Here is an 8,497-nt window from a genome sequence, read left to right as displayed (position 1 = left end):
GCAGTATGACTACAGCTCAGCTACAGCATCTCTCAACACAGCTACCTAGGAGGTGGAAACAGATTTGACTCATATCCCTACCATGGTCATTGTTTCCTAGCAAGGACTTGGTCTTTCGGAAGCACCTAAGGATGTGTGTGTGTGTGTGTGTGTGTGTGTGTGTGTGCACAAGTCAATAAAAAGTTAAATGCCAAGTGTTGTGTACTTTCTATTAGACACAGTACATTCACACACGCAAAGGGGGAAGATACAAATTTCTGCGTTAAGGGTAGTCAACTTCAGAGTAGTGTAATAATAAATTGTGGTCATTAGGAAAATGCACAGATACAGTATTCTTTTTCTTTTCTTTTTTTTGCTTACGTTGTTCTGTAAGAGGCCATGTACTTGAATTGTACTATATAAACAATGTTTTTCTACATCTCCGATATTCTAAACCTTCAAATTCTGCAACCAGAAACTGAAATGACAAAATCACGATTAATTGCACTGATCACATCATTATTATTTGGTGGTATTCAACCAAGTTTTACTCAGAGCAGATGCTCTGCTGTGGTACACACCCACTGAAACATCACTGTGGGGGGGGGGGGAACCATCCCTGCAAGAAAGGTAATATTCACACCTTGCATTTGTGCTGAAGTGCGAATTTATTCAGTTTTAAGATATCTTTTTGCATCAAAAGAGGCTTGTGAAAAATATAGATTAACTAATTGAAAGAAACAGTATGTCTGAATCAGGGCTGACATTGTATGTACAATGCTAAAACAAACAAACAAACAAACAAACAAAAACAGCACATGGAGCACACTGAACACACACTAAACTTTAGTGTGTACACAAATGATGCCATGAATGTATACATAAATAGATTGCTAGTTTCCTTCATTTTTGTGGGCTAGATTCAATCACCCTGGACTTGGGTATTTTCTAACTATAATCAATGTAACTGCATTAGTTTAAGTGACTTTTGTTCCCGCTATTCATGCAGTGTTAAACACTGGACAGAAATGTTTTATTCTTCTCAGTTCCATTTGTATCTTTTTTTGGCAGAATCCCACCCCCACCCCACCCCAAAAAACCTCATAGTAAATATAAATTTGTTTTCTTCCCAACACAGAAAAGGAACATACAAATATACCTCCAAATATTTCCCCCCCCCAAGATACAATTCATTATATTGTATAATTTGTATTACAGAAACACTAATTGTCCTTACCATTCTACTATGATTTTAAGGATATCAGAGACATGATCTTGCCTGAGTAACACACTCAGAGACATAGGTTGATATTGCATAAAAACTAGCCCCATTGGAAACAATAGAAACAGGACAATACATTTCAGATGATCTTTGAAAAGATGTTGGCCTGAGGCCAAATACTGAGAAAAAAGCACACAAGCCAAGCTCAACATGATTGTAGCACATTAGCAATTAAAATTTTGTTTTAAAATGCCTCCTTTGAGATAAAACAAAACAATGCAAAGCTTAACTTTGAACTGCTCTTGAAATTCTTTGAATAATTAATGGAAGCAGGTGCATTAAGTCTTATTGTGGACTTGCAAGCTATGATGGATTCACCATTTCTTTCTAGTTAATAAGTAACTTGGTTACCTTTGCTCTCTGGGAAAGTGCACAAGAAACTGACTGTTAACCACAGGTTGAATGCAAGTGTCTGGCTACCTAGGTAAAAGTATGCACCAACCATAAGATTTGGTTCAGATCCAGATTTGATGCTTTGCAAAACCACCTGATTTGGCCCAGAACAATTCAGAGGCTCCTCAGTTTCCCCTAGGTGTCCAAGTCCGTTTCATCCTCCCTACCCACATTTATTATTGGGATATCAAAAATTAGCTATAACCTTTCCCTTTTGACAGAAATAGATGAAATTTGCAGGTAGAGTAGACTCTCAATGGTTGATAGAGCCATTTTAAAAGTTTGTTTTCTTTTTAAAGGAAACACATAAAATTTAGATTTAGTGGCAGAAAAGATGAAATTTGAAGGCACATTCTGAGGGTATGAATCCTGTTAAATCTCAGAACGATAGATGCAGTGGTTTTCCTGCAAGGGCAGCCATTGCCATTTTAGGATGAGAACTACTTAAATCTCTCCTAGTGTATCATGGGTAAGTAGTGTGAAAATTGCAAATGTGAGAGAGGTGCCCCTAGGAAAACCTGCCAAATGCAAATAGCTCTGGGGTGTCTGCGCTAGACACCTTTAAGGTTGATTTTGGAAAAGGAAGAATTAAGGGATCCACTTTCCAGGTAAACTAGTTCATTATACTTACAGGCTAACCACAGCCCATTGGTTGGATCTGATCTAGCAAGCTGCAGGAAGTGGCCTTTCAACCACTCTTGATCTGATCAGAAGATAAAGTGATTTTATCACTTTAGAGAGTGATTGCTAAAGAACAGACAACATGCTTTGTCAGTCGCATTGCTGAAATGCTGCTTGTGTGTTTGTGCGAGTGTATGTGTGCCTGCATGTCTGCGTATGTGCTAAATATGTGTTTGTGTTCTGTTTGATGTAGCGAATCTATGTGTATGAGTGTATGGTTTGTATGACTATTCTGTGTGTGAATGCACAGGTCCACTGCCATGTGGCTCTTGAAGGGGTGGCTGAATATCCAGCTGCCCTGGATTACAGGCAGGGCCAGTCCAAGACCTGAGGCGAACCACCCACCAGGGAAGTAGGGGTGAGTGAAGATTTACACCAGGAACCCAAAACTACATTTGGAGCGAGGGTGGGAGGAGACCAGCAGCCAATCGACCGCTGTAGAGACAGTATGAGGGTGAGGCTACTCAGAAGGAGGCAGATCTAGCCTCCAAGGAGCACATCACAGCCATTGCTGACACTGCAGTGGTGGCTGCGGCAGCAAGTGATGCATTCATTGGAGTTGGATCTGCCGTCCCTGTGGATCCTGCTGCCTGAGGTGGTCTTCTCACTTTGCCTCATGGGAGGGCTGGCCTTGATTACAGGATTGACCTGTGAGTCACAGAAGAGGTCTTCCTACGTGCTCTCTACCCTCTCTGGTGTTTACTTGCCCTTCTCCCATCAACACACCCTTGTCCAGTAGTGTTATAGCCACCTTAGAGATACTCTCTTTGCCTTCAGAATACACTTGTATTCTGCATTAAATAAAATGCCTGAATTGCCAAGGTGTCCTGAAATACTTCAGGGGTCCCTGCTTCAATTCAACACATACCTAATTTTCTGACAAAGCATCTGACTTTTTAATTTTTAAAAAAGAAAACCTTAGTTCAATATTTCATTTTCTTCTCTCATACCCAGCAAATCACCCAGAGGGAGAAAAGGTATTACCAATGGATATAAGAGTCTTGGACAGGCTCTTTGTATACGGAGAGAGGGCTGTCTCAAGCATCACTCTAGAGACCTCATTTCCAGGCCTCCCTCATGTTAGGGTATGACTTAACAATAATAATAAAATGGAGTTGTTTGAATTTTCTCATCATCTTTAATAAAATAAAATTGCCTACCCCCTTAATTTTTTTTAGAATATATTAGTAATAATGATTTTATAGACTGTGTGCAAACTACAACAGCCATTAACATCTAACTTTTGCAAGTACTTCACCACTGGCTTTTACTTCAAAGGAATCCTTAAGCTATCTTGGCTATTTCCATATTCTGCTTCACAAACTCTCTTTGAAGGAGCGTGTGTGTGTGTGTGTGTGTGTGTGTGTGTGTGTGTGTGAGAGAGAGAGAGAGAGAGAGAGAGAGAGTATAAAACACAAACCAGCAACTAATAAAAAGGCATTATGTAATAGCAATTAAGTTCAAACCATTCTGTAATCACAATTCTGCACCACAATTTGGCTTTATTAAGTGTTTCTAAAAACATGTAAGAGGGGCTAGTGAACAGAGGCACACCATTTATTCTGATCTGCACACTAAGTACTTCACAATAAATTCAGTCAAAAGAGAAAGATGAATTAATTTAGCAAAATAAAAAAAAATCCAAACCAGCCAGTCAGAATAATATTTCAATAGCTATCTTATACAAGCAGCAGAGAGACCAAATTGGTGAAACAATTAGTAATGAAACTGAAACAATTACAATATTATCTGAGATACCTATAATTTCCTAGGGAATATGAAAAAAAAACAACATTCTCAGTGCTGCATTTACAGGCACTTTCCCATGTTACTTATCTCAATAAAATAAAAAAATGAAACCAACAATCAAATAAAAATATAGATTTTAATCATTCCTCCCCAAGCTGGTCAGCAGGCAGGAAAAATAATACTGCTTTAAAAATTGAAAACCGAAACACATTCTTGCTTAAAAACTATTCCAAAATAAATTTTATTTTCTTCAGTCTTTCCATAGAAATGACCACAACCCAACTCAGAAGTAAACATATTTTAAGCCTCTCAAATTAAACGGCTCAAGAGTGCTTAACTTTGAATTTAATTGTGGCTATCAATTGCATGAAACAAAATTTCAGTTCAATTTCACTTTCCCACTCATTGATATCAACTCTGCTTTTTTAGCCCGTAAACATGCACTTAATATGTTTTTTTTATTGTTGTTCTTTTGTCTTTTATGTAATACAAGCCCTTGAAACGCTAATGATTCTGATGATAGTTTTAACATTTTCCAGCTTCTAATATGCAAAAAAAATGCCACAAATATAAGCATACAACATAAAGAACCCAACCTTTACCTGAAGAACAAATATTCTATCCAAACTTTTGTTGTTGAAAACTCCTTTGTTGCTCTCTCCCCCAAACTTCAGTAATGACCAAAGGTCCTGGGAAAGTGATGCAGAAACCCACACTTTAAGATTGAAGACACATTGGAATGGGTTCACAGGAGAGCAGCAAGATGGTACCAGTGTTTCTGTTAAGCGCACTTCAAAACAAAGTGTGCTCCAACATTGCCATTTTTATTTTGAAGGGAAAGCTGCCAATTAATAGCTGCTGGTGGTGAGTTGTGATCACGCAGTAAGCCATAAATAGTAATTTCTCTGCCTTTCTCCTGCCTTGCAGCTGAGGCTGGAAAAGTGGGTGGCAGAGGGACACCCAAGCTGCATTCCCATGGCAGTTAATTCCATTTTCAGGATATTTCCCTGTTAATTTCCGCATTGTATTTGATATTTCTTTCTCTCCTATCTCCCATCCATCTTGGGATATACGCCTCTTCAAGTTCTCTCCATTGCTTTCTGTTGTTTGCTTCCATGTATTCACACAAGCCCTGCTGTTAGTTTGAGCTTCCACATGATATAAAAGTCACTTCCGGAACTATAGTGAGCTTTAGTGGGCCTGTAGTGAAATACAGCACAAGTTTAGCACTCATTTCAATTATTATTTGCAAACAGATTTGCTTTTTTGTTTTCTGGAAGCAAAGAACACAAAAATGAGCACTAAACTTCCAATGTTCCAGAAGTAGCTTTCACATTACACGTGAAAGCTCATACAGTGGTACCTTGGGTTAAGTACTTAATTCGTTCCGGAGGTCCGTTCTTAACCTGAAACTGTTCTTAACCTGAAGCACCACTTTAGCTAATGGGGCCTCCCACTGCCGCCGGAGCACAATTTCTGTTCTCATCCTGAAGCAAAGTTCTTAACCTATTTCTGGGTTAGTGGAGTCTGTAACCTGAAGCGTATGTAACCCGAGGTACCACTGTATACAATGCATAACTTAACAGCTAGAGAAAAGCTGTGGAAATGGAATAAACAGTCATATGAGTGCAGCCACAGTCAAGAAGCCTCCTAATCTCCTTCTGAGGCATATCGTCTGAGGTCTACCATTTCTGGTGATGTGGAGTAGAGAATCACGTAAGCAAGAAAGAGACAGTGGCTGCTCCTACGTCCTGTCCCTTACTCGTGGAATGCCTTTCCCTTGTGTCTGTGGTATTTGGGCTTCCTCAAAACAGGGTTGAGGAACTTCTGATCCAGGGGCCAAATGCAGTCTTCAGACTTCTCCCGTCCCTTCTCCAAGCCATGTCTCTCACTAGCCCTTCTCCAGTCCTTCACGGAGTGCTTTTGCCCAGGTGAACTGTGTCCCTGAACCATAAATAATGCCTCTTGCTTGCATGGATGGAGAAATGAAAAATGTGTGTGTGTAGAAACTTCTGACTTACAGTAGACCACATTTCCGCCACATATAACTACGGTAAGAGTCACTTCCATTGTTCCACACACTTTCACTCCTGACTCTGCCCACCTCTAGTATGTGGTTCCTGAAAAGTTCTTTGAAGGCATCCAGCTGAAGAATGTTCCCCATCCGGCTTTTTAGAAAGAGGTTCAAGGCCAAGTGGTTAAGCCCCAAAGCACTCATCTAACTTTTTGGGATGATAAATGGTGTATACTAATAAAGCTGTTCCCTGCTACCTTGTACTGTATGTCATAAACCTTTTTAAAAAATAAAAAAATAATGAAGGTTTTCTCCATTTGGTGAAAATAGGTGAAGCTCTGTAATGGGCATTCTCATCTAAAAACATATTGCTCTGTGGACCACTGGAATGAAATTCACGGCATGTAATGCCCTGAAGGAAAATATTATGAAAATGATATATAGGTGGTACATGACCCCAGTCAAGCTTGCTAAAATATATCATCTGTCTGATAATAAATGTTGGAAATGTAAGGGGGCTGAAGGGACATTCTTTCACCTCTGGTGGACTTGTCCAAAAGTGAAGGCCTTCTGGGAAATGATCTATAATGAGTTAAAAAAGGTGTTTAAGTACACCCTTCCTAAGAAACCAGAGGCCTTCCTCCTGGGCATTGTTGACCAAAAGGTGTTAAAGAAGGATAGAACTTTTTTTATGTACGCAACTACAGCAGCAAGAATACTTATCGCAAAATATTGGAAGACACAAGATCTCCCCACGCTGGAAGAGTGGCAGACGCAATTGATGGACTATATGGAATTGGCTGAAATGACTAGCAGAATCCGAGACTTGGGAGAAGAAGCAATGGAAGAGGACTGGAAAAAAATTAAGGACTATTTACAAAAACACTATAAGTTATATGAATGTTAAGAAGTCGCATGATTTGGAAATTATAGCTTCAGCAATTAGATTTGGTGAGCAGGAAACTAAGGGAAAAAATGCAAGAAAAAGCAGAAATTTAAAGTTATATTATATTCATCTTAAGGTATAAGTAATTGACAAAAAGGTACTTTAAATTTAGAAGTACAATATTTGAAAGATACAAGTAAGGTATGAAACAAGGTAATAATTTGCTGATATGTTTATAGAAAGGAACGCAGGGTGTGGGAGATGTGGGGAAGTCCAGTTGGCAATGTAAAAATGTTTTTGAAAGTTGGATTCTTTCTTTTTTCTTTTTTTGTTTCTTTCTTTCTCTTTTATGATCTTTATATTTCTGACTTTGTATTTGAAAACGCAATAAAAATATTTTAAAAAAAATAATAAAAACATATTGCTCTGTGGGAAATGGATATAGCATGAGGATTTGGGGAAGGATCCAGGAAAAATATATGCAGTGGTAGCACTCTGTCTAAACCTTTAGTATTTAGACCAGTAAAAAGATAACTAATTTATTTTTTCTTCAATTATTGCGGTTCTTATTCCATACTAGTGTGATTGCACTTCTTTCAAAAATTACCAATCTTGTATTTCTGTAAGCATTAGAGTGTTCAAATTTACAGAAAAAAATCTTATTTACAAACACCATATTTTACTTTAAGACCTAATGTTTTTTCATTTCGAACAATCCCTCTAAAGCACTAGATCTTATATATGGGATAGGACCAAACTGAAAATACACGAACACTTCTCCACCACCGCTATCTACTCTCCAACACTCTGAAGCAAAACATTATCCTCAATGGATGCAGAATACCTTTTCCTTTCTTTTTAGACTTAGAAGAATATGGACAAATTAGTCTTTGAAAAAATCTAAGAGTGATAGAAGGGATGCTGCCTAATAATCAATCAATCAATCAATCAATCAATCAACAGTTCAACTGTGTTGTAAAATTCCTCTAGGCTATGCTTATAAATGTTATCTTAGATGGATGGCTTCCATGGGTGTAGCCAGGATTTCTGCACTAGCAATTTGAGTTGTAAAAACCTACACTTAGAAGAGCACAGATGTGAAAGCCAATGTAGGATCTAATTTGAACCTCAAGTCACCTCCAGGCAACCTGTTTATTCATCCTAGTTTGCTTGCACAAAGTTTATGCAGAGGTTAGACTGAATCTAGTCTTTGCTGTGAATTCATTCTGATTTGTTTGAGGAGCAGTTATGTGACAAGCATCATCATACACTTTCATTGCATTTCCTGTCACTTTTCAAGTTACAAAATGTCAGATTACTGTTATTTTTTACAGTGGATAAATTGCACTAGGGCAACAGAGCCTTTTAATCCACTTTAGCTTCACAAAGTTCCCTTGAGCAAAATGGTGGCAGTCTGGTGGCACCCTTAGTCTTCTCTGAACATTCCAGTCAATGCCAGTCTACGAATCATTTGAACGGTACCAGTGAATATTATCCGACAAGGCTGCGGAAG

Source organism: Podarcis muralis, chromosome 3, assembly GCF_964188315.1.
Source record: "Podarcis muralis chromosome 3, rPodMur119.hap1.1, whole genome shotgun sequence".
Lineage (NCBI taxonomy): Eukaryota > Metazoa > Chordata > Lepidosauria > Squamata > Lacertidae > Podarcis > Podarcis muralis.
The sequence above is the reverse complement of the archived record's forward strand: the minus strand, read 5'-3'. Positions refer to the sequence as shown.